Genomic DNA, 27842 nt, shown 5'->3' with positions numbered 1-27842 from the left:
GATTTGAGAAGTGTGCAACAGTCAGTCAGTGTATTTTACAGATTCAAAAATCTAGATTACGGAAGCTGGTAAATTACTGATGAGTATAATCCCTCATTTATCATTTTTCTTGCCTTCAGCTGAGTTAATTTCAAAGATTTCTCAGGCCACCTTTTCATCTAAAACAAAACCAGAATGTGCTGGAAATACTCAGCAAGTCAGGCTGCATCTGTGGGAAGAAGTATATTCTGGATGAGAAGTGCTAAACTATTTTAATGTGAAGGCCAAATTTACAATTCAATGTAGGCTGAGGACTATTCACAGGAAACAGGTTTAATTATCTCTGTACAGAACCAGATGCTGATATTTTAGTGATGTTTCAGATCATCGTTGCTGTAGTCCTTGCTGTTTTACTTTCTGCCACTTCTCTGCCTCCTTATTGACACACTCTTACTTCAGTACAACCTCCCCGGTACATCCTCATTTCTCCACTCACCATCCCCTCATTACTCCATTTAAAGCCCTCACTACTCCAGTTAGTGCCCCCTCACTACCTCCCTCACTGGCCCTTCACTGCCCCCTCACTACCTCCATCACTGGCCCCTGACCTTAACAGTCACCACATCACAAGTGCCTCTTTTCTACCTTCCCAAAAACCTCTACATTTGCCATAAAACAGAAACGCAGTAAATGCAAGTATTTAGCTTTCAGACCTCATTTGTAGAGAGAAAAATAGATGAAAATCATGATTCATAATTAATGTCTTTACATCGGATCTAATTAAAAGGTGTTGACCTGAAACTTTATCTTTGTTCAGATGCTGCTTGTCTGAACGAGTATTTCCAAAATGCCAACCATATTCAGGTTTTGAGTATTTTGATTTTTTTTTTAATGTATTGTGTTCTTTTTTGGGTCTTCTCACCTTTTTCCTGAGTAGCAGAACCATTATTGTGAAATTGTGATATCTGGTTAAGGATACTCCAGCCAGAAACCCATCAATTCTGCATCCATCATTAAGGGCCTTCACAATCTTCTCAGTACTACCATCAAGGTGGAGCTACAGGAGCCTAAAGCCACACACTTACCATCAGATTTCTAAATGCTCCTTGATCTCATATGGTAATATTTTATGTCTTGCACTGTGCTATTGCCCCGAAACAACAGATTTGATGACGCATATCAATTATAAAAAAAACCTGATTCTGATTCTGATTCTGTACTCTGTCATCCCCATTAAGAATATTATACCTTTTACTGAAATCACTTCTGGTTCTTCCAAACTCAAGGTAGTGGAGGCTCAGTTTGCCAAGTACTTCCTGATATAACAAACCCACCATCCCAGGAATCACTCGGATGAAACACCACTGCTTTGATCCATTGCAACAATATCCTTTGTTTGGTAAGGAAACCAGACCTGTGCTCAATAATCCAGGCATAATCTCCATATGGGGTTCTATATAGTTAGAGCTGAGCATCTTTATATTTGTGATCAAATCCAAAGTACAGTTTCCTTTCAAATTGCTCACTGAGAGTACATCACATTACTTAATAAGTGTGAGGTGCTACATTTTGGTAGGTCTAATCAAAATAGGACATACATGGTAAATGGTAGGGAATTGAGGAATGCAGCAGAACAGAGCGATCTAGGAATAATGGTGCATAGTTCCCTGAAGGTGGAATCTCATGTGGATAGGTTGGTGAAGAAAGCTTTTGGTATGCTGGCCTTTATAAATCAGAGCATTGAGTATAGGAGTTGGGATGTAATGTTAAAATTGTACAAGGCATTGGTGAGGCCAAATTTGGAGTATCGTGTACAGTTCTGGTCACCAAATTATAGGAAAGATGTCAACAAAATAATGTACAGAGGAGATTTACTAGAATGTTACCTGGGTATCAGCACCTAACTTACAGAAAAAGGTTGAACAAATTAGGTCTTTATTCTTTGGAGTGTAGAAGGTTGAGGGGGGACTTGATAGAGGTATTTAAAATTATGAGGGGGATGGATAGAGTTGATGTGGATAGGCTTTTTTCCACTGAGAGTAGGGGAGATTCAAACAAGAGGACATGAGTTGAGAGTTATGGGGCAAAAGTTTAGGGGTAACACAAGGGGGAACTTCTTTACTCAGAGAGTGGTCGCTGTGTGGAACGAGCTTCCAGTAGAAGTGGTAGAGGCAGGTTCGATTTTGTCATTTTTTTAAAAATTGGATAGGTATATGGACAGGAAAGGAATGAGGGTTATGGGCTGAGTGCAGGTAGGTGCGACTAGGTGAGAGTAAACGTTCGGCATGGACTAGAAAGGCCAAGATGGCCTGTTTCCGTGCTGTAATTGTTATATGGTTTATATGGTTCATGTCTTTCTCTTTAAATGAAAATAGTGTGATGTGTTACAGCAAGCAGTCAGAGAACAGAATGTTACTTGAGACATCTGTACACTGACAAGCTAACACGGATAATATATTTACATTTACAAACTTACTCTCTTAATAACACCTTCAAAAATGTGCTGAAAGCTTCTAATAAACTCTAAAATACTTGTATTCAACATATCTGCAGGCATGCATTTTTAAGTGGTAATATTGAAGAAAGGTAAAATATTACCTTCCTTACACAACCCCTTAAGGCTTTTTGAAGAAGCACGAACTTTCATTAAACCACTTTCACCTCCTTGGTCTCTGCAGCAATTTTATTTTGTTCAGTTCACTTGATTTTCTAGATCCTTTGTGCCATCTCTCTTTTACTTTGCGCTTCATTTTTTCTGTGCAGGTTTTATACTTTTTCTCATCTCAAATGTTTCTTCTTGCTGGGAACGTAACTTGCCCTTTGAGCTTCTCTTCCATCACGAAAGGCTGAACATATAAGGAGCAGTTGCTGTCTTTGGGCCTCTACTCAATGAAGTTCAGAAGGATGAGAGGGTTTTATTGAAACCTATTGGATTCTGAAAGGCATAGACATAAGGAAGATGATCCAGTAGCAGCAGAGTTTAGGATCAGAAGGCACAATCTGAGATGAGGAGGAATTCCTTCAAACAGAGAGTAGTGAATCTACACAATTTGTGCCATAGAGGGCTGTGAAGGGCAAGTTATTGGGTATATTTAAGGCTGAGAATGGTAGGTTCTTGATTAGTGAAGAGGTTAAGGGTTATGGGGAGAATGTGGAAGAAAGGGACTGAAATGAAATCAGCCATGATTGAATGGTATAGCAAAGTCAATGGACCAAATGGCTTAATGCTCCTCCTGTTTCTTACGGTCTTATTATCTTATAATCTGCCCTTTGTCTTGCTCCAGCCTCTTTGTACTAAACAGATACAATTGAATTTACTATATCTTCAGAGCGATGGGTTGAGAGGTACCATGTAATTACCTATGAAAGTGAATCTAGCCACTCTTCTTTGACAGTAAAGGTTAATGCAATCAGCAAGTCCTCCTCCATCAAGTCATAATTGAACTAGCCACATAAATACTAACCAAATCCTAAAAGCTTTCACATACAGTAACTTTAAGACACAGTTGGAATTCTCCAATTGCCTGGATGAATGCATCGCTAACAATATTAAGAAGATAGACATGATAATTTGACACTCCATCCATCAACCTAACTACTTATTCCCTCCACTACCAGTAGACCACAGGTGCAACATATATCACCTATATAATGCACTGCAGTTACACACCACTACTACTCCAGTAGCACCAAACTAAACTTTAGTCCGTGTCACTAAAAAAATGAGGGCAACAGGTGCATGGGAGTGCCACTATCCACAGTTTACTCTCCAAGTCTTGGATGTAATGGCACTAGTCCTTCATTGTTACTGGGTCAAAGTTCTGGAACTCCCCTCCACAACACTGTGAGAACATCCTCCCTATCATAGCACTACCTGCAAGGGCAATTAGGGGCAGGTAACAAATTCTGCCTAGAAAGCAATATCCACACCCCTCAATTTAAGTTAATAAAAAGTTGACTCTGTTGAGACTTTAAAGTTATCAATATTTATATTATTTTCAGCACCTGGACATTTGCCACCATGTATTGCCCGTCTCTAATTGTCCCTGAGAAGCTGGTGGTGATCTGCTTTCTGCGACCCCCACATTCCCACAGTGTTCTTGGTCTGGGGATTCCAGTATTTCAACCCAGTGGCAATGACGGGCACTAGCCTACCATGCCTAGCATGAAAGAAATCTTGAAAGAGCGCTGCCTGCATCCAGCATTAAGGGTCCTCATCACCCAGGACATGCCCTCTACTCCTTGCTAACGTCAGGAAGGAGGTCTAGGAGCCTGACGGCACATACTCAATCACTCAGGAATAGTTCCTTCTCCTCTGCCACCCTATTCCTAAATGGGCATTGAGCTCATGAACACTACTTCACTAATTTCCACTAATTATTTAATTAACTATAATAAAACTGTAATTTAAAGTTTTTAATATTATGTATTGCAATGTACTGCTGCTGCATAACAACAATTTTCATGACATATGCTGGTGATATTAATCCTGATTCTGAATCTGAAGGGGAACAGCATCATAATCCCAAATCAGGTTAATGTGTGGCTTTGAGAGAAAGCTGTGGGGTAGTGGGTCTCCTTGCACTTTCTGTCCTATTTCTATACAGTGGTAGAGAAGGCAGGTCCAGAAAGTGCAGTCAGAGTAGCTTAGGCAAGTAACTCCCATCCATTTTATAAATGATCTGCAAGGTAGCTGCTCTGCACTGATGTTAGAGAGACTATATGTTTCAGGTGGTGAATAGAATGTCAGACAAGTGGGACACTTTGTACTAGATGGAGTTAAGCTACATGTAGCTACCTACATTGTAATGTAGGTAAGTGTAGAATACCTATCACACTTGTTCCTTGATGATCAGTAGAAAAACATTGCATTTGCCTTCTTCGCCACTGACTCTACTTGCAAGTTAACTTTTGAGTTGTTCTGCACAAGGACTCCCACGGCTTTTGGCATCTCAGATTTTTGGATTGTCCCCCCCATTTAGAAAATAGTCTACGTATTTATTTCTTCTACCAATGTGCATGACCATGCATTTTCCAACACTGTATTACATTTGCCACCCTCTGCCCATTCTCCTAATCTGTCTCAGTCCTTCTGCATGCTACCTGTTTCCTCAACACTATCTGCCCCTCCACCAATCTTAATATCATCTGCAAACATGGCAACAAAGCCATCTATTCCATCATCTAAATCATTGATATACAGCATAAAAAGAAGCGGTCCCAACACCGACCCCTGTGGAACAGTAATCTACTCTCAACATTGGCTTCCCTTCTGAGTGTCTCTGTCTGCTTCTTTGCAGTCTAAATCTTATTCTTGGGCAGCTCCCCCTCCATTGTATTTACCTACTGCTGAGATTTCTTTTTAACATCTTACACCAAAGCGTTAACTAGCTCTGCAAAAGTCCATTGCTGTTGAATAACCTTATCTATAATATTTGTTTGGAAACCTTTGAAGCTCACTTTCATAGACCTGTCCCTGCTGAGGAGACTTGGACAGGGATGGTAATTCAAAGAATCTTGCAACCATTTGATCTCTTTGAAATTGTAGTTAGTACCAGTGGGAGACCTGTATCCAAATTATTCTACCTCTGTGTTAAACATTTACAGATCTGTGCTCACAAGTGTTGCATCCTTGCATTATACAGTGACAGATCACTGCCCATCAGCGTTATTCTCCAGTGTTATACAGTGACAGATGTCTCCAGCAGCAGGAAAATACAATAACGTACCTGTGCTTATCAGTAGTGTACTCTACTGTACACCAGTGCAGTATAGTAACAGATCTGTGTCAACCAGTACTGTACCCAAATGTTATATATTGACACTGCCTTAATCCTAACTCTAATTCACCACTATAGAATGACAACATTATGTCAATCAGTACAATACATTTGGATCTAGACAAGCTAAAAGATCTTCCTGGGCCTTGATCATCACTGGATTTCTTCAAGTGGGTATCTCATCCCTGAGTACTAGTTTACAAAGGAAAGCTCTCCTACACTGCTCATGATGATGCTTAACTAGCTAAAGAGCTAAACAACTTCTTTTGTCACTTTGATAAGGGCAACAAGGAACCAGCCACAAGGGCCTTAGCATCAGATGGAGGAACTGTGCCGACACTGAACGTACTTGAGGTAAGGCATGTACTCCATAATGTCAGAGCATGTAGAGAGGTGCAACCGGATGTCATAACCAGATGTGTCCTCAGAGACTGCGAAGGCCAGTTGAAAGAAGTTCTGATGGGTATTTACAATGCCTCACTGTCCCAGACTATGGTTCCAGCAAGCTTCAAAGCAGGAACTGTCATAACAAACCCCAAGACGTCAGCGGCAACATTTCTTAATGACTACAGACCAGTGGCACCCACTCCCATGGTTGCTAAGTGCTTGATGAGATTGGTCATGTCCCACATCAAGGACATAATCCGGACCAGCAGTAGTTTGCCTACAAGGCAAATAGATCAACTGAAAATTCCATTTCTACTACCTTTCATACTGTCTTGGAACTCCTGCAGCACAAAGGCACCTACATCAGGATATTTTTCATTGATTACAACTCGGCCTTTAACAACATGTTACCAAACAAGCTGTACAATCTAGGTCTTGGCACATCAACCCATAACTGGATCATGGACTTCCTCACTAATTGGACCTGGACGGGGAAACTATTCAAGTACACATCAGCCCCCGCACCCCCAACCCTGAGCACTGGTGCCCCACAGGGGTATGTACTGAACCCACTTCTCTACTCTCTCTTCATCCATGACTGCATTCCTTCTCAGGCTACAAGCTCTAAGCTCTATCGTCGGACCTGCAGATGACACAACTATGATTGGCCTAGTCACAAACAATAACAAATCTGCATATGGAGAGGAGGTGCCTAAACTCTCTGATTGGTTCAGGACCATAACCTATCACTCAACATCAAAAAGACAAAAGAAATGATAATCGACTTCAGAAAGGCAAGAGGACCAAACAAGCTCCACTATTCATAAGTGGGTCTCCAGTTTCAAGTTGTTGGAGATGAACATCATTAAGGAGTTCTCTTGGTCCAACAATACAGCTTTGATAGTAGGGAAGGCAAAAAAAGTGACTATGCTACTTGAGGTGCTTAAGGAGAGCTAATCAGCCCCAACAACTGGTGGCCAACTTTTACTGATGTGCAATAGAGAGCATACTGACATACGGAATGACAGTATGGTACTCTAGTTGCAGCAAGACAGATCACAAAACACTCCATCGGGTGATTAGGACAGCTCAGCACATCAACTACCCGGAGACAATCTACAACTCTCTGTCTACGGTGCTCTCATAACATCATTAAAGACCATTCCCATCCCAGACACTGTCTACTCAAACTTCTGCGATCTAGTAGGAGATATAGGAACATCTTAGCCAAAGCAGTAAGTTTGAAAAACAGCTTCTGCCCTAGGGCTGGTATGCAGCTGAATAATGCTACACATTAGTTTGCCAATGGCCTTTGAGTGGTAGAGACTGTTATGAAGTGTTTTTTTTCGTTAAATCTTACCGCATGCATTGTAAATATCTGTTTTTGCACAGACTGAAGGAGCACTGCAATCTTAGTTTTGAGCAACGACAATAAAGTTCTATTCTATTCAATTTCTAGATCGAGTATCAGAAATATACCTGGTCCCAAGCCAGGATAGTGGGGATGTGAATCTGAACTCTCGCATGCCGTTTCGGCTTCCACAGTGCTCACCAGATTCTCAAGTGCTTCTACCTCTGGAGCTGTCCTTTAAGGCATTAAGGCCCTTTTGAAATCACAGACACTGTATGAAAGAACTGGCAGCATGGCAAATTGCCAGAGGAGACAACGATGACCTCACGAGTTGTGGGTAACAGTCGTACATTTTGTATTATAGAGTTCATCAATTACGATCCTTCATTCAAAAGTAAGAAAATGCATAATGCTCAATTCCAATTTTGACTCCCCTGTAAGAGAAACAGCTTAAACCTCCATGCAACAAGACCTAGATGCCATTCAGACGGGGGTTGAGCAAGTAACATTAGCGCCAAGCAGTGTACATCTCGAACAAGAGAGAGTTTAACTATCTGCCCTTGATGGTCAAGGGGATTGCCATAGTTCAAACTCCACCAAGAACTTCAACTGGAACAGCCACATAAATACAATGCCTTCAAGAGCTTTATTTCCTGGGATGGCTGATTTACCATCTGACTACCTAATTCCTTTCCAGGAATTGCAAGGCTCAAATCAGCAGGGTGATGAAATACTCTCCCCTTGCCTGGATGACTACAGCTTTATCCACTCTGAAGAAGCTAAATGACATGACAGACAAAGTCATGCAACACACACAAAAGGCTGGGGGAGCTCAGCAGGCCAGGCAGCATCTATGGAAAAACGTACAGTTGACGTTTTAGGCTGAGACCTTTCAGCAGGACTGAAGAAAAAAAAGAAGAGGAGAGAAGCCACTTGTCACCCCTTGAACCAACCTAATATTCATTCCTTCGACCATCAACGTCGAGTGACTGGAATGTGAACCAACCACAAATCCCTCCACCACCAAACAGGACAAAGGCAGCAGGTGAGTGCCTTTTCCTAGAGGGCTCCTCCAACTTATATAGCTTCCTGACTTAAAAATATATTGTTCTGTAGCGATGTGCTACACACAGCGCTGAAATAACAACACGCAGTCGGTAAGTTGTTTCGAGACTATTCAAACTTCGCAACGCTGGCATTTAATCCCTAGCGCCCACCCTCTCCGGGTGGAAATGACATCAGAAGTGCATTACCAAAGTCTCCCCCCGCGCACTGGCTATTTGTGAGCCGGTTCGCCTGCGCAGAAAGTGGGTCGCCACATAACACCCCCCGCCCAGAACCGGCGATACACCCCCCAATGTCCACAGTCTGGATCAGCCTCTGCTTGGGAGGACTGCCTCTGCGCCGCGGTGCCTGAACCTCAACCGGCTGCACCAAGTCCACATGGGCTGGTTTGAGTCGGTCCACCGTGAAAACCTCCTCTCTCCCCCCAATGTCCAGAACGTACATGGACCCGTTGTTGTTGATCACCTTGAACGGCCCCTCGTACGGCCGCTGTAGCAGTGCCCAGTGTCCGCCCCTTCGTACAAGCACAAACTTACAGTTCTGCAGGTCTTTGGGTACATGGGTCGGGGTCCGTCCGTGCTGTGAAGTCGGTCTGGGGGCGATGTTGCCGAGCCTTTCGCGTAGCCTGTGCAGGACTGCTGCGGGTTCTTCCTCTTGCCCCCTTGGGGCTGGTATGAACTCTCCCAGGACGGCCAGGGGTGTGCCGTAAACCAACTCGGCCGACGAGGTGTGCAGATCCTCTTTGAGCGCTGTGCGAATTCCAAGCAGGACCCAGGGAAGCTCGTCCACCCAGTTAGGTCCTCTCAGGTCCTCTCATGAGAGCCAACTTCAAGTGACGGTGGAAGCGTTCCACTAGTCCGTTCCACTGTGGGTGGTAGGCAGTTGTGTGGTGTAGCTGCGTTCCCAACAGGCTGGCCACAGACAACCACAGGCTGGAGGTGAACTGGGCGCCTCTGTCGGAGGTAATGTGGGCCAGTGCCCCAAAGTGTGCTACCCAGGTTGCAATCAGTGCTCGGGCGCAGGAATCGGCAGATGTGTCAGTGAGCGGGACCGCCTCTGGCCACCTCGTGAACCAGTCTATCATAGTTAGGAGGTACCGCGCTCCTCGGGACACTGGTAGGGGGCCCACAATATCCACATGAATGTGGTTGAACCTCCGGTGGGTGGGTTCGAACTGCTGCGGCAGGGCTTTAGTGTGCTGCTGCACCTTGGCTGTTTGGCACTGCGCGCACGTTCTGGCCCATTCACTGACCTGCTTGTGAAGTCCGTGCCACGCAAACTTGCTGGAGACCAGCCGGATGGTTGTCCTGATAGATGGGTGCGCCAAACCTTGTATGGAGTCGAAAACTCGCCACCTCCAGGCTGCCGGGACGATGGGGCGAGGTTGGCCGGTAGCCATGTCGCACAGGAGGGTCCTATCACCTGGGCCTACGAGAAAGTCCTGCAGCTGCAAACCCGAGACTGCGGTCCTGTAGCTGGGCATCTCGTCGTCTGCCTGCTGCACCTCTGCCAGTGCTGTATAGTCCACCCCCAGGGACAGGGCCTGGACAGCTGGTCTGGAGAGTGCGTCCGCCACGATATTGTCCTTTCCTGAGACATGCTGGATGTCCGTCGTGTACTCTGAGATGTAGGACAGATGTCGCTGCTGGCGAGCCAACCAGGGATCGGACACCTTCGTGAACGTGAAGGTCAACGGTTTGTGGTCCGTGAACGTGGTGAACGGCCTGCCTTCTAAGAAGTACCTGAAATGCCGGATTGCCAGATACAGTGCCAACAGCTCCCGGTCGAAAGCACTGTACTTGAGTTCGGGTGGTCGGAGGTGCTTGCTGAAGAATGCCAGGGGTTGCCAGCGCCCCTCGATGAGCTGTTCCAGCACCCGACCGACTGCTGTGTCAGATGCATCCACCGTGAGTGCGGTCGGAACGTCCATTCTGGGGTGCACCAGCATCGCGGCATCTGCCAAGGCTTCCTTGGCTTTAACGAAAGCAGCCGCGGCTTCCTCATCACAAGTAATGTCCTTGCCTTTACCCGACATCAGGGTGTACAAAGGGCACATGATACGGGCTGCTGAGGGGAGGAAATGGTGGTAGAAGTTCACCATACCAACGAATTCCTGTAGGCCTTTGACCGTGTTGGGCCGGGCAAAGTGGCGGATCGCGTCTATCTTTGCGGGCAGAGGTGTTGCCCCGTCTTTGGTAATCCTGTGGCCCAGGAAGTCGATGGTAGAGAGACCGAACTGGCATTTGGCCGGGTTGATCATGAGGCCGAAATCACCCAGGCAGGAGTAGAGCTGGCGGAGGTGGGACAGATGCTCCTGGCGACTACTGCTGTCTATAAGGATGTTGTCCAAATAGATGAACGCAAAGTCCAGGTCGCGTCTCACCGCATCCATTAGCCACTGGAACGTCTGTGCGGCATTCTTCAGGCCGAATGGCATTCGGAGGAACTCGAACAGGCCGAACGGGGTGGTAAGTGCTGTTTTGGGGATGTCTTCAGGGTGCACCGGGATTTGATGGTATCCCCGGACGAGGTCTATTTTGAAAAATATTCTTGCCCCGTGCAGGTTTGCTGCAAAGTCCTGTATGTGCGGCACAGGGTAGCGGTCTGGAGTTGTAGCCTCGTTCAGTCTGCGGTTGTCACCGCATGGTCTCCAACCCCCAGCTGCTTTGGGCACCATAGGCAGGGGGGAGGCCCATGGGCTGTCGGACCTCCGTACGATCCCCAATTCCTCCATCCTCTTGAACTCCTCCTTCACCAGGCGGAGCTTTTCCAGGGGGAGCCTTCATGCGCGGGCGTGGAGGGGTGGTCCTTTGGTCGGGATGTGGTGCTGAACCCCATGTTTGGGCATGGCTGCCGTGAACTGCGGTGCCAGAATTGATGGAAAGTCCGCCAGGATTCTGGTGAATTCGTTGTCCGACAGCGTGATGGAGTCCAGATGTAGGGCCGGCAACTTGGCTTCACCCAGGGAGAACGTCTGGAAAGTCTCGGCATGTACCAGTCTTTTCCCTTGCAAGTCGACCAGCAGGCTGTGAGCTCGCAAGAAGTCCACCCCCAGGAGTGGTTGGGCCACGGCGGCCAGTGTGAAGTCCCATGTGAACCGGCTGGCGCCGAACTGCAGCTGCACTGTGCGGGTGCCATAGGTCCGTATCGTGCTGCCGTTTGTGGCCCTCAGGGTGGGTCCTGGCTTCCTGTTGCGGGTGTCGTACCCCGTCGGGGGCAAGACGCTGATTTCCACTCCGGTGTCGACCAAGAAGCAACTGTTTGTCCCAGACGTACAAGAGGCTGTCCTGGTGGCCAGCTGCCATAGTCATTAGCGGCTGCTGGCCCTGGCCCTTGCAGGGCCAGGCGACAACGGCGGGCTTTTGTGCCCCACCGCTGGTGGTAGAAACACCACTGTTCACTGGCCTCTTCACTCCTGCCTCTGTGTTGTGTACGCCCCCCGCCGGGCCTGGTCTGGTAATCTGACCGACGGACGCCACGCTCTCCCTCTTGGCTTTCCACAGCACGTCTACCCGGGCCACCACCTTCCGGGGGTCGCTGAAATCTGCATCGGCCTGCAGCAGATGTATGTCCCCGGGCAGTTGCTCTAGGAACGCTTGCTCGAACATGAGACAAGGCTTGTGTCCGTCAGCCAGGGTCAGCATCTCATTCATCAATGCTGACGGCAGTCTGTCTCCCAAACCGTCCAGGTGACGCAAGCGGGCACCCCGCTCACGCCGTGAGAGGCCAAAGGTCCCAATGAGCAGCGCTTTGAATGCTTCATATTTGCCTTCTTCCGGGGGCGACTGTATGAAATCTGCAACCTGGGCGGCCGTCTCCTGGTCAAGGGCGCTCACCACGTGGTAGTAACACGTGGAATCAGAAGATATCTGCCGAATCTGGAACTGGGCTTCTGCTTGGCTGAACCACACGCTTGGTCGCAGCGTCCAGAAAGTCGGCAGTTTTAGCGAAACTGCGTGACCAGATGAAGAGTCGGTCATCTTTGGTCCAAATCCCGTTTGGACCGTCGAGGTCACCAATATAGCGATGTGCTACACACAGCGCTGAAGTAAAGACACGCAGTTGGTAAGTCGTTTCGAGACTAGTTTATTCAAACTTTGCGACGCTGGCATGTAATCCCTAGCGCCCGCCCTCTCCGGGCGGAAATGACATCAGAGGTGCATTACCAAAGTCTCCCCCTGCGCGCTGGCTATTTGTGAGCTGGTTCGCCTGCGTAGAAAGTGGGTCGCCACAGTTCTTCCTTTTATTTCTGCAGGGTCTAAATCCTGAAACTATCTATAGCAGTATTGTGAGAGCATCTTTACTTTACAACTCAGCACAACTTAATGAAGGGCAATTAGTCTTGGGCAATTACAGATAAGTAATAAATGCCGGGATTGTCAACAAAGGCAAAAAATATGAATTAAGTGGGAAAATAAACTGATCAGGGCCAGAACCATGCTTATGTTCTTGATTTGCATAAGGACTCAGAGTCAAAAGTTGTGATGCAATACAAATGCTTCTCTACACTTACCTCATTTTCAGATTCAGATTTAGATTAATTTATTTATCACATGCACATCAAATGAGTCAGTTGTGTTCATAACAAATAACTGACACAGCTGACACAACAGTTGATACGCTGGAGGCAGCCTGAAGTATCCCACACGTTCTGGTGTCAACTTAGCATGCTTACACAGAACACAACAAGCAACGAAACAACCAGGCAGGAAGATCTCGGACAGCCTCGCGCTGCTGAGGGACACCATCGCCTACATGCTGGACAGTGGGGTGGACGCCTGCCTGGTCAGCTTGGACCAGGAGAAAGCCTTCGACAGGATATCGCACACGTACATGGCGGATGTACTCTCCAAAATGGGATTTGGGGATGGAATCCGGAATTGGATCAAACTGCTCTACACGGACCTCTGTAGCGCAGTCCAGGTCAACGGGTGGGAAACAGACAGCTTCTGGAGTCAGGCAGGGCTGCCCTCTCTCCCCTGTCTTGTTCGTGTGCTGCATAGAACCCTTTGCCGAAGCAATCAGGAGGGATGAGGGCATAAGAGGGGTGACGCTTCCAGGCAGTGGAGGGACCCAAGTCAAAACCTCCCTGTACATGGACGACATCACCGTCTTCTGCTCCGATCCGAGGTCAGTTCGCAGGCTGATCAGCATCTGCGAACAGTTCGAGCAGGCGTCGGGGGCCAGGGTCAACCGCACGAAGAGCGAAGCCATGCTCTTCAGCAACTGGCACAACCGATCCTTCACCATCAGGGCTGATCACGTGAAGGTGTTGGGGATCTGGTTCGGAGGGGCCGAGGCAACAAGAACTGGCAGGAGTGGACTGCCAAGGTCAAACAGAAACTGGGGCTGTGGGGAGGGCGCTCCCTATCGATAGCGGGCAAGAACCTGGTCATCAGGTGTGAGGTGCTCTCAGGGCTGCTGTACTTGGCACAGGTGTGGCCTGTCCCCTGCTCCTTCAGCTGGGAAATCACCCGAGCCGTCTTCAGATTCGTCTGGGGATCCAAGATGGAGCAGGTCAGACGGACCACCATGCACAAGTCCCTGGACAACGGGGGCAAAAACATCCCCAATGTCACCCTCACCCTGATGGCCAGCTTCGTGTCTGGCTGCATCAGGTTGTGTGTGGATCCCAGGTACGTGGGCACCAAGTACCACGACGTGCCCGGGTCCTACCTGTCGCCCTGGCTACGAAGGATGGGTCTGGCCCCTTTCCCGCACAACACCCCTGTCAGCTGGTCGTTGCCGCCATACCTGTCCTTTGTAGAGAAGTTCTTTCAGGTCAACGCCTTTGACCACAGGGCCATCAGGCAGTGGTCAGCACGTAAAGTCCTGCAGGCACTGCAGGAGAAGGATGTGATGGACACAGTGGGGTGGTTCCCTGAGCAGACTGTCCAGTTCATCTGGCAAAATGCCTCATCGCCAGACCTCACCAACAGGCATCAAGACCTCGCCTGGCTGGTGGTGAGAGGGGCCCTCCCAGTCTGATCCCTCCTGTATGCCCAGAACGTCATCTCCACACCCCTCTGCCCACGGGAGGACTGCAGTGAGGAGGAGTCGGTGACCCACCTCTTTGCACACTGTGGGTTCGCGGAGGAGGATGGAAGGGGCAGTGTCGAGGTTCATCCCCAGCAGCTGTGTAACAGAGGACTCTCTGATCTACGGGCTGTTCCCGGGGACGCACACTGAGACCAACATCCGGTGCTGCAGGCAGATCATCAACTCGGTGAAAGACGCTCTTTGGTCGGCCCGAAACTTGATGGTCTACCAGCACACGGAGATGTCCGTGGGGGAAAGCTGCCGACTGGCACATTCTCGGCTGCAGGAGTACGTGCTGAGGGACGCACTCAAACTTGGTGCAGCCACCGCAAGGGCCCGGTGGGGAAGGAGCACAGTCTAGGGTTCTTCTCCCGCGGGAGTTGAGGGGTAGGGGGGTTGGGAGTATACCCCCTGAATGTAAATATGTAAGAACAGAGTGCCACGTGGGTGGTGAGAATTTTGTATTTTGAAAATGTAAACACAGCAATGGAATCAACTTGAAAGAATTGAAAGTCATTGAATGGTTTATTGTATATAATTTTATTTTTGAATAAAGTATATTTTGTTTAATAAAAACAAAACAGCAGCACTCTCTCCACCTCCCACCCACCCACAGACAATGCTCCAAACCAGGAAAGACTTTTGGGACTCTATCAACTTCCCCAATGAATTCTCAGACTCATAGAAATTGGGCTTCGTTTTGCAGACTTCTGATCGATGTTCGGACTTTGATCTTCGGTCTCAACCCCAGGACTAGCCAATGACGGGATCACAAGCTCCAGGCCTTGGACTCTGGACTCACCAACTCACATACCTAGGATGTCATTGGCCTTGTAGCTCCCGTTCACATGGACGGCCAATCCCGGGACCTACGACTTAGGGGCACTTTCTGATCTGAAGTGCCCCCAGCCGTGGTCCTCGCTGGAAAATTGCACAGGGTAATTTAAAAGGGGATGGGTCCATATTACTTGCTTCTGACAAAACAATTGTTAAATTCAGTTGCCATTGAACCGTGTAGTTTAAAAACACAAAATGCTGGCAGAACTCAGCAGGCCAGACAGCATCTATGGGAGGAGGTAGTGACGACGTTTCTGGCCGAAACCCTTCATCAGGAGTGAAGTAACATGGGATGGTCGAGGGGGGATAAGAAGTGAGGGGAGGGATGAAGCAGAGAGCTGGGAAGTGATAGGCTGGAGGGAAATGGGCTGGGGGAAGGTGGAGAATTATGGGAAATAAAAGAGAAAGAAAGGTAGGGGGAAAAAGAGAGAGAAAGAGAACCAGACTAAAATAATAGATAGGGATGGGGGTAAGGGGGGGGCAGGGGTATCAACGGAGGTCTGTGAGTTGAATGTTCATGCCGGAAGCCACATCTTCCCCTCCCCCCCAACTCTCGGCTTTCCGCAGGGATCGCTCCCTACGCGACTCCCATGTCCATTCAACCCCCCCCCCCATCCCTCCCCACCGACCTCCCTCCGGGCACTAAACTACCTGCGGGCATGAACATTCAACTCACAGACCTCCGTTGATACCCCTGCTCCCCCCTTACCCCCATCCCTATCTATTATTTTAGTCTGGTTCTCTTTCTCTCTCTTTTTTCCCCCCGCTATAATCTCCCCCCCAGCCCTACCTTTCTTTCTCTTTTATTTCCCATAATTCTCCACCTTCCCCCTAGCCCATTTCCCTCCAGCCTTGATGCACCATCAATAACTCACTCTGAGACGTAAGAAGCGAGATATCGGCTTTTATTGACAGGAAGAATGAACAACACTACATCCTGGAGAATGAGGCCGGGCATCAGGCCTCAATCGCCTTTATACAGGGGTCTGTGGGAGGAGCCACAGAAGCAGTCAGCAGGGGTCTGTGAGAGGAGCCACAGGAGCAGTCCAGACAGGTATATGTAGTTCACCACAAGCCTATCACTTCCTAGCTCTCTACTTTATCCCTTCCCCCTCTTCTTATCCCCCCTCAACCATCCCATGTTACTTCACTCCTGACAAAGGGGTTCAGTCCGAAACGTCGTCACTACCTCCTCCCGTAGATGCTGTCTGGCCTGCTGAGTTCTGCCAGCATTTTGTGTTTTTATTTTTTTCCAGCATCTGCAGATTCACTCGTGTTGCCTTTGAGTGTAGTTTTGTGTTTTTAATGCACAGTAGCCTTTTATACACCACATTCAGAAGTTTGTAAATTCATGTACATAAAAAATAAGTAGCAGAACATCAAGTTTCATAGACTTCAAGAATGCCTGCATCCAATTTGAATCTTCCTCCTGCAATTATCTATAATTAAATATTTACGTTTAGTTTCCAGGATAACTTTTAGTACATTTTGCAGGTAATAATTAAAAACAAATCAATTCAGAGAATGACCTTTAAGATACTGTTCTATAATTTAAGGTACTGTAAGAAGCTTTCCTAGAGGACTTATTTTCATTAGAAAAACTGCAAAAAAATTTAAGAGAGGGCAAGGTTTGTTTACAACAAATAACTGCAGCAAACTTTGACAAAGCATTGTATGAAATTCACAAAATGTAACATTGCCTCTACATCAGAAATACAGATCATCAGCTTTATTTAAGATGAATCCCTTTGGTCTGTTCATTAATTAATTGCCTTGGCTTTTGAATTTCAATCTGTGTCTGCCGCATCCCTCCAGAGATTGTTTTGGTTGCCCAAACTATGTGAAAGGAAATCTCAGCCAAAGACCTTGAAACCTCACAGTGATATTTATCAGGCCAGATAAGAAACATTGTACTGTTAGAAGTTTGACATCATGAATATTCTAAATTCTGATTTAGAACTAATTTGGAATTCGTGCTCCCACAGGGCCTTCAGTTGCTTCCAATTGCCTGAAGCAATGGATGATTGACAGGGGAACTTTCAGAGTCTAAAAAGAAAATTAGATATTGACAGACTAGTACATTAAGGAAAAATTAGCTACTGATTGGTAATGACCTATAAGGGAGAAAGTTATTAGCATCTGTTTCCCATATGAATGTGAATACCTGTCAAACAAAATTATTTTGCTTTGAAATTTCACATTTGTGCTTTTAATTTGTTAAATGAGTTATGGCTGTTGAATAACAATCAGGCATGATAGGTCTAAGCCAGTGGCTTTTACGCATCTATGAATAAATACTTGCTTACAAAATCTTTGTTTATTCGCCTCTCCCACAGGAATGCAGAATGCATGCTCTTGCTGGCTAAGTTCCAATATCAAGCTCCCGGCTGCACTACTCACAGTATCCAATGGCGGAGCAGTAGCTCAGTGAGATTCCACAGCATTTACAGTTGAGTCCAAAGTTACAGGTTATCTACTGTACCAAGTTACACCTGGCACACAATCCACAAGCCCTTTCATTTGAAGATCAGTAATGGGGCTACAGGTAGAAAAGTTAAATCTTTAAAATTTTACAATTTGTTTTTTTTTATTTTTAAGTTTCAGATGCTATAGTTGACTTCCTTTATTTTAAAAATATGCCTTTAAATCAGTTGATGTTTAATTAATTTTTTTAAGTTTGAGGGACATTCAGAAGCATTTGAAGGCCTTGATGGCAGTGCTTTGTTTGCTGTCAGTGGCTGTCAGTAGAAGGTAGGGTTTGATCCAGTCTCCCCACATTACCAGATAAATCTCATTCAAGGCTTTGCTGCCTCTCGGACCAAATGCTTGACACCAGGGCTACTTCTGCCTGGAGGAGGCCAAGTTCGAGACAGAAGGGAATTTCAACAGTTACTGTAGTTGCTAGCCCCCATTCAGTAAAATCTGAATCGCTATAAATTTACACTGAAGACTGCCCATGCACTGAATGCTGACTATGTTCAGGAATTCAGGCATCATTTCAAGTTCTTTAAAACAATGAAGGGAAAAAGGGTTGGCATGGCAATATTGCTCAAGATATTAATATATTATTATACCTTATTTTATTTTGTCCAAGAGCTGTGAGGTATGTGATGACATCTTGATGCAGTGATTGGTATTGTTGTATCGAGGGTAACTTCTTCAGGGGTTTATTCCATTCTTCCTCTGACCATGGGAGTTGCCCTGAGTGCTCCTGTTTCCTCCTATATTGCTGGTTGGTTTATTAATTATTTATTATAAATTGCCCTTGATTTTGGCTGGTGGCAAGAAATTCAGTCAGAATAGGACAGAGCAGTTTACTGGGTAGTAGTTGAAGTGATGATATTGTTAGTGTAGACTTGATGGACTGAATGGTCTCCTTCTACACTATAAGAAATATGAATATAAATGCTTTAACAACCCATGAAATATAAGTGAGATCTTTATTACTTACCTCAAAGTTAGAATACCAGTACATGAATAGGACTGAAATTCTTAGAGTAATAGTTCAGCCTTTGAAATGACTTTGACTCCCTAACTAGCTTAAATCAAAGGAGATTTACAAATATATATTAAGCGAAAAAAATGAATAACTGGATGAAAATTATCATTTTAATGATAATTAAAAATGCATTGAACTACGCAAGATGTTACAAATTAAAAATGAATTATATCCATAAATGAGATCCAGACCACATCCCACAAGTACTTTTTTTTTCTTACACTAACAATGTTTAATTTAATTTGACCTATTTACACAAACTCAATTTGAATCGTAACTGTGAAAATACCACACAGCTGGCAAAATAATTTTTTTAAAAGATGTTAGCTCCGATATCTGGAATTTAAAATTATGTCAGGAATTAGGTTTAAAAGTTTAACACTTTTCCAAAAACACATTGAATGCAATCACTATGCTACTATCATTATCAATCAATGAAATAAGTTCTTGCCTAAAAGACTGACGCAACTAACAAAAAGGAGCATGGGTCAAAACTCACTGAGCAAGAAAAAGGAAAGTAGATGTTAGAAATTGGAAGTATAAGAAAATGTATCAGTTCTGGTGACTCAAAATCTAACTTTGTTTCTTCTGCTTTTCCACAGATGCTGCTGACCTACTAAAAATTTCCATCTTTTTCTTTTTAATTTCAAATCAGACCACCATTTCCACCAAATTATATTTAAATTATTTTTCTCTTAATTTAATCTTTATATAGCTGGATAACTCACCATTTGGTATTTGTATTGTATGACCACCAATATATTTGCCTCAGACATAGTAAAACATTCAACCTAATTGTTAATTTCAATTCTGTTTTTAATGCCCAAATTTGAAGATCAAAACATATTCATTATTTTTGAGATCACCTTTTTTATTAGAATTAAATGGGCAACATTTCTGTTTGAGGCATATTGGTAACATTTGACAGAGCAACAAGCCTTGATTCGGACTGGAATGATCTGAAATATAATCATAAAATCTAAGTTAGTGATATTAGTTGTTGCTTTTGTTTGTGACTAAAATAGAAGAAATTTGTTTAGCTTAGCTACTGCATTCAGATAGCACCAGTGCATTCTCAGAGTAAATTCTTCACAAGAATTCAGAAATGAAAACATTAAAAATTGAAAACTTCAAGTATGAAGGAGAAAGAAAACAAAACATGAAATTGACCATTGTTAACAAAGATAAATAGTAGGAAAAATCTGGTAATATGTGCACAGTAATAACAACCAATAATTACCAAGATGATAATAATGAAAAGGAGGTGATAGTTTAGCAGACAGAAATTGTGTGTTCAAATCTTATGGTAATAGATCAATAAATCAAGTGTTCCTGAAAGTTAAAGCAAACTGATTCACTAATATTCTTCAAGGTAATGAACTCCTATCTGACCTATGTCCGTGGCTTTCAAGTTTTACATTACGTGGCTGGCTCAAATGTCCTCAGGACAACTAAGGATGGGCAAATAATGCTCCCTTATCAATGTTACCAGCATCCCAAAAAAATTAGTAAGTTATCTTATCCATGCTATATCATCTTGCACTTTATCAAAAAAGGCCACAATCATTAAAATACAGAGCTGAAATTATATTAAGGGTTGTTTTGACATTTCTAGGGTTACTCCTGATTTCAACCACAGTCTATAATATATTCCCACTGCATTCACACTGAGCTGAAGTCAAATTGAATGTTGTATGACTTGGTCAAGCATGGTTTATTTCCCTTGGGAACAATTATATTAATAGAAAATTCTAACATCTATAATAGATCTCTGTCATACATTGGGAGGTTATTCAAGTTGTTCATTCAATTAAATCTACCAAATTGTTGAAATTGATTAGGTCAATGAGATGTGTTAATACTAAATAGAGTGTAATATTTCAATTTTTCTGATTGAAAATTGCAGCTATTTAAGAATTTTAATATACCTCGTGATGAAATTCTAATACTTTACTCTTTATGGATAACCTATCCCAATGCCATATGCAAACTGTCAGCAAATTCAATTTTCAAATTAAGCATAATAATGCTTTGGTTTAGTGGTAGCTGGTCAATGTCATGGATTAGAAGCATGTCTCCTGAAATATATTGAAAATAAAACCCATATTTGTTAGTATGCTTCTTTTGGCTTCTTGAACACCCCTGATTTTAATCTCCCTATCGTTACCAGACATGCAGTCAAGACCCCAAGCCAGGGAATTGCATTCCTAAATTTTAACTATTTCATATTTCTTTCCTCCTTTAAGATGTTCCTTAAAAACCACCATATGCCGGATTTTTTAGGTTAGCTTTCCATTATTTCCATGTGCAAATCAATGGTCCAAAATTGTTTACTATTTTAAAGCTACTGTATTTTATAATTACAGATTTCTAGTATATAAACAAAATCTATGAATCTGGGATAAAACATCAATGATTTTATTTATTTATTCAATAAATTTCAATAATACCTCAGAAAGTTTTGAGATACTTAATGTGAATTCCCTGTAACTTAAGTTGCATTGACTACAAAATGTGATTTCACATTGATGAATCAGCAATATTATTAAAACTGCATTTTCTCAGTGTTAGGGGTAACATGCTCCATGGAAGGATAAGCAAAGCAACTTCACTGTCCTTCCCCAAGCTTACATCCCCAGCATCAAAAGTCTGGGTGGAGTCAGTCTACGGTGTTGAACAGGCCACATAGCTCACATGCTCAGCACCAGATTCCCAAAACAGATAATATCTTCTAAACTCTATCAGGGGAAAAGATCACAAGACAGACATAGAAAAAGAGTCAAAGATGAAAAAAAAGTAAATTCCTTATTGACTGCTAGAAAATTGGCGGCACACTAGTGCTTTGTAATACCAGAGACCCTGTTTGAATTCCCGCCACAGTCTTCAAGGAGTTTGTAAGTTCTCGCCATGACCTTATGGGTTTCTCCAGATTCTCTGGTTTCCTCCCACAGTCCAACAATGTACGGGCTGGTAGGTTAATTTGTCATTGCAAATTGTACTGTGATTAGACTGGGGTTAAATCAGAGGCTTGGATCGATGGACTGGAAGGCCCTATTCCATGCAGGATCTCAAATTAAATTAAATTAATTAAAATTCTGCCCCATAATTACTCAGAGGTGAAACTTTTGGGATAATATTGCGAAAGAGTTTGTGCACAGGGAGCACACGGAAGTCCTGTGTAAACAACATAAGAAACCCAGCACTACTGTCCCATCATTGGTCTCCTGTCCTCACTGTGGAAGAATCTGTAGTTTCTATATTGGTCACGTCAATCAGTGATGGTGCTTTTTTCTAATCCAACTGTCAATGCAAGATTTCACTGATATATAAATGTGGCTTTTTATATCTATTAATCCAGCATTTTATCAAATGTTATCAATGTTGAAATAAATTTACAGCTATTGTTACAGAATTTGTCACATACACACTAGAATATCATAACAATGAGTTCTTTCAAATCTCATTAAAATTATTTGGAGCAGTGTAAAATAATCAGACTCAGCCTTAACACCAGTCAAACACTACTGTAAAAGCACAGGTCTATTTCACATAATCTAGATTAGGTATTTCATGCAATAGCAAGGGAGCCTTGCAGTGCCAGAGATGTGAATTTTAGAGGAATTATGTTTCAAGCATTTCAATTATATGAACAGCAGGTGTGTTGTTTTGGTGCCTTGGACAATATTTATTTTTTAACAGCATTACTAAAACAAATGATCTGGTCATTAGCTCATTGCTGTTTGTGGAATTAGTGCCTTGTGTAAATTGGTTGTCAAAAGTCCACAGAATATAGCAGAAAATGTTTTATTTGCTGTGAAGTGCATTGCAGCACTGGAATTGTGAAAGCCAATGTAATTGGAAATTCCTTTCTTTATATATTCAATGGACTATCTAAAGTAGTGCTGAATTCATATTTCTTAGACAAGCAAAACAAGTGCTGAAACGAATAGCTTGATTCTAACAAAAATACTGCATTGTTTCAGAAATACAGGCATTTTATGCTGCACAATATATATAAGTGTGTTGGTTATGTTTCAAAATGATCTGGCATTGCTGAAAACTGATCCTGCTGCCCACCCTTAGCTGTGCCTGCAGCTTGCGACTAAAGCACTAATAAGGCCAGCGGACCAACACAATGCAGTCTTGCTGCAGGGCACAGCAGATACAAACATTGTAGGTTTCTCCTGAATTATGCTCCAGTTCAGGCTTAATCCTTCTTGATGAGTGTGCTTCCACCGAATACAACATTAAGTTACTTCCATTTATTGTTTTATCAAAGCTTTTGATGCACCATCAATAACTCACTCTGAGACGTAGGAAGCGAGGTATCGGCTTTTATTGACTGGAAGAATGAACAACACTACATCCTGGGGAATGAGGCTGGGCAACAGGCCTCAGTTGCCTTTATACAGGGGTCTATGGGAGGAGCCACAGGAGCAGTCAGCAGGGGTCTGTGGGAAGAGCCACAGGAGCAGTCAGCAGGGGTCTGTGGGAGGAGCCACAGGAGCAGTCAGCAGGGGTCTGTGGGAGGAGCCACAGGAGCAGTCAGCAGGGGTCTGTGGGAGGAGCCACAGGAGCAGTCCAGACAGGTATATGTAGTTCACCACAGCTTTAACTGGTTATGGGCACTAACTCTCTGGTACTTGTGACAGAAGGCCAGTGCTATCCTTAAACAATTTTTATCAATGTACAATAGAAAGCATCCCATCCAGTTGCATCACGGTGTGGCAACAGAACTGTTCTACCCGAGACTGCAAGAAACTGCAGAGAGTTATAGATGTAGCTCAGCAAATCACGGAAACTAATTTCCCTTCTATGGACTTTTTCGCTCTGCCTTAGTCAACCAGCAAAGACCCCATCCACACTGGATATTCCCAATTCTCCCTGCTCCCATCAGGGGAAAGGTCAGAAGGCACAAACCACCAGGCTCGAAAACAGCTTCTGTCCTGCTTTTATAAGCCTATTGAACAGATCTCTTGGATGATAAAGATGAACTCTTGACCTCACAGACTACCTCCTCATATCACTTGATCCTTGTTATCTGCCTCCACTGTACCTTGGTACACGTGATGATAATAAACCAATTTACCAATTTTTCAGTAGGCCTTTCCTGCCATAAACAACATTATTTCAGGTTCTGCCTGACATTTTGGGCTGTTTTGCTTCACTCAGACAACAGCTCCCTGCATCATTATACATATACTCACATATGGTGAAGCAAGAAATCTTTTATTTCATTAGTCAAGGCAAGTTTGAATTCAGTCAAGAAGTATAAAGCTAGTCAGGTAAACCGTTGACCTATTCATCTCTCCGGATCATTTCCAACTGTTTTAGCTGCAGCGACAAGTATTCCTAATGATGCTCAGAGACTTCCAATTGCTGCCAAATTAAATGTAGCTTTGTGTTATAGACCAGCATCCTTTGGGAACTGGTTAGTTCCTACTCAAAATAATTTCACTTAGAAACCAAAGAACATTCAGGGAAAATGTTGATGCCATCTGTCTGGGCTGGATTCTGATTCAGGTCCCAAAGGTGAAAGAATGTGTTCCAATCCACTGTAGTCCTTTTACTTAGTCTTAACAAAGATTGTTCTAAAAGCATTCGAGTCCTATGTTTCACTCTCACTGATTGAACACTATAGTTAATTAATAAAGTCAGAAGCACATGAATTTGCATTTTTGACTTGTTTTCAAGAGCACTTTCCAGCTTCCTTTCCTTCCCTCTCTGTGTCCATTTACTAAGTGCTGATCCTTTGGCTTGGAGATCAGCCAAAAAGCCGATAATCACTGTACATTGTTAGATGGCTAAAGCGCAGCACCATTAAATCTGCTTGAGCAGGAACCAGATAACTGTTAACAGTTATCCTCCTGTGAATTCCACACCAACTGATACCAGAACTTAAATTAACATCAGATTTCTGAAATATTGAATCACTTCGACTTTCAAAAACACTCAAGAAGAAATGATGCTTCCATCTGATCTACCAGGAATGTTAGCCTCGGTATTCCTTTTTCCTCTCGTTGAACTCTGGACCCTCACCTTCAGCTTGCTTTCTTTAAGCCTGGGATAAAAATGTTGATTGATTCTTGCTGGCAAGAATTATTAATCATTTGATTGGGAGCAACTGTATCCTTTGTCACTTAAATACTCAACATTGATCTTACATAATATTAATTACACATCTCAATGGTTTAATGTTAAATCTTATCCACGGATGCGTAAATTCTGTAGCTCTTAAACGTATTTCTTACACCACTCAAGATACTCAATTTTGAAAGAAAATAATGTACACATGGTTTAATTCTGTATTGGTTATCAGTGAATTGATGACTAACCAAATTTTATCAATTTTGTATTTGCTTCATTAACTCTTACTCATTTTCTCTATCTGGTCAATACCATTGACCCAAACACAATCTATTTTAACATTGTGCCAGCATGCCCTCTTATCCTCATAACTTTGAGCACCAGAGCCAACAGACCAGTACAGATATCTTTAAAATCTATTAGCTATGCATGTGTAAAGAGCAACCCAATAAGCTAATAGAACATTGGCTTTTATCGAAAGAGAGCTGAATTAGAAAGTTCTGCTTCAGGTATATTAATCTTTGTGTGATCCCACACCTCAGAAAAGATGCCTTGGTCTTGAGGGAAATACAGTACAGAGTTAATAGAATAAAACCAGCAATTTAAAGGTCATAAGGAAGCTGCTTAATAATGACTTGTATTCTTATGAGTTTTGGAAGACTGGCTGCTAATCTAACAGGGGTGTTTGAAACATTAACTAGACTCAAAAGAATAGTTATAGAGAATGTATTTCTTTGCTGGAGATGATATAGTCCATTAATAATACACTTAAGTGGGATATTTATGTACATGGATTAGAAAAAGGTAGGTGAATATTAGTGCTCTACCACAATGAGACAAATTACTAAATAACTCCATCATTGTGATCACAATCCTATGATTCTAAACCTGGAGCAATCATCCTTAAAGTCTGTGCACGACAGGGCAATTGGAAATGTTAGGTCTGAAGGAAAATAATTTTGCTAAGCAAAAATACTACAAGATGTAGGGCAAAGATAGATAAATGGAATTGATATAGAGATTAGCAAGAATCAAAGTGAATGGCAGATCAGGCTTAAGAGGCTAAATGACCGATACTGGAACTCATCATCCAAGGAGAAGAACCAATGGCCTTTTAATAGGTTTCCAACAAAAAGATGTATAGGACTATTACATTTGGTGTTGTCTTAGAATGTTTGCACCCTTTAACAATTTGATTTGAATGAAATTCCCTTGACTATTCATTTTGCCACTTTGCGCTGTGCAATAAGTTCTAAAATTTATTTCTGGTCAAATCCACAAAATGCAAAGGAATAACAACTTCAGAGAATACAGACAGGACAACCATAATAAATGGAAAGTATTGCAGAGCTGAGAAATGTAGGGAACAGGTACATAGTTCCGTGAAACTGGCAACGCAGTTAGATCAGGTGCTGAAGGTGTTGGGATCCGGGCGCCAAGTACAGGAGTTGGTATGTCACGTTATTGCCATAATAATACTGTGACATTGGTGAAACTACCCTTGGAATAGCTTCCGTAGTCCAGGTTGATTGGGTATAAGTAGGATATAAGTCAGTTGGAAAGGATTTACAGTATAATGATGTTACTAGGACTGAAGAGCTTGAGTTATAAGGAGAGACTGGATCAGCTGGATTTTTCCCCCTGGAGCGTAGGAGACTGAGGAGTGGCACTACAGAGGCATATAAGTCATGCCTCCCGAACCTAATAAAGTGGCCACGAAGTGTACATTCATGGTCTTCTGCTGCTGTAACCCATCCAACTTCAAGGTTTAGCGTGTTGTGCACACAGAGATACTCTTCTGCACACATGGTTACTTGAGTTATTGTTCAAAGGTTGATTTTATTATCAAAGTATGTACAAAAAATGCAGCTCTGAGATAGGTCTTCTCCAGTTAGCCATGAAACACAGAAAAACCGTGAAAGTTGTTGAAAGAAAAGGCATCAACCCCCATCCTGCAGGGGAAAGAAAGAAAGAAAGAAAACTCACAAGCCCCAAATTCCTCAAGCCCTCCTTTGCACAAAAACAAACAGATCACTCACAGGGAAAAGCACCACTGGGTACATCAGAGCTCAAATCCACAGCCCCTCCCTTGTAGCATATCACCCCAACCTCCAATCTGCAAGAAGAAAGGAAACACAGAAAAACAGAAGGAGATTTGCTTCCTTCTTGTCAGCTTGAACCAGTCCGGCATTCTCTGACCTCTTTCTTTAACAAGGTGTTTTTGTACCCAGCCTACTGCTCACTAGATGCCTTTTTGTTTTTTGCACCACTAGCAAGCAGATGTACCTAAAAAAGTGGCTACTGAATCTCGATCAGGTGAATGATCACAGGATTGTTGTTGCTGCTGTTCTTTTTCGGGTCTTGTGGCATTTAGGTGGCATTTTTTGCCATTTCCTTAGCATTTGTCTGTTTTTTACGAGGTCAGGTTACTAGCTCAACACTCAACTCAGCACGAATGGAAAGTGTGCTAGGAGCTGGCTGGATTCAAACTCGGGACCATTTGCCTTGAGGCCCAGTGCTGATGCCGCTACACCACTGGCTAGCTTTTCACGGGATAGGAGGATCTCCCAAAGCCATGTGGATTAATAGATTGAATGGTCTCTGCAAATTGTCCTTATATGGGGTTGAATTGTGGAATCATGGGAGGAGTGAATGGGAATGTTGGGGGAATTAAATGGTGTAGATTTAGTTTTAATGGGTGCTGGATAGTTAGCTCAGATCCAGTGACATCTGTTTCCATACTGAATCTCTCTCTGACTCTCAATGGAAATGAGAAAAAATGCAAAAATGCAGGAGAAAAGCTAAAGAGAAAAGACTG

This window comes from Hemitrygon akajei, chromosome 11 (assembly GCF_048418815.1).
Source record: "Hemitrygon akajei chromosome 11, sHemAka1.3, whole genome shotgun sequence".
Classification (NCBI taxonomy): Eukaryota; Metazoa; Chordata; class Chondrichthyes; order Myliobatiformes; family Dasyatidae; genus Hemitrygon; species Hemitrygon akajei.
The sequence above is the reverse complement of the archived record's forward strand: the minus strand, read 5'-3'. Positions refer to the sequence as shown.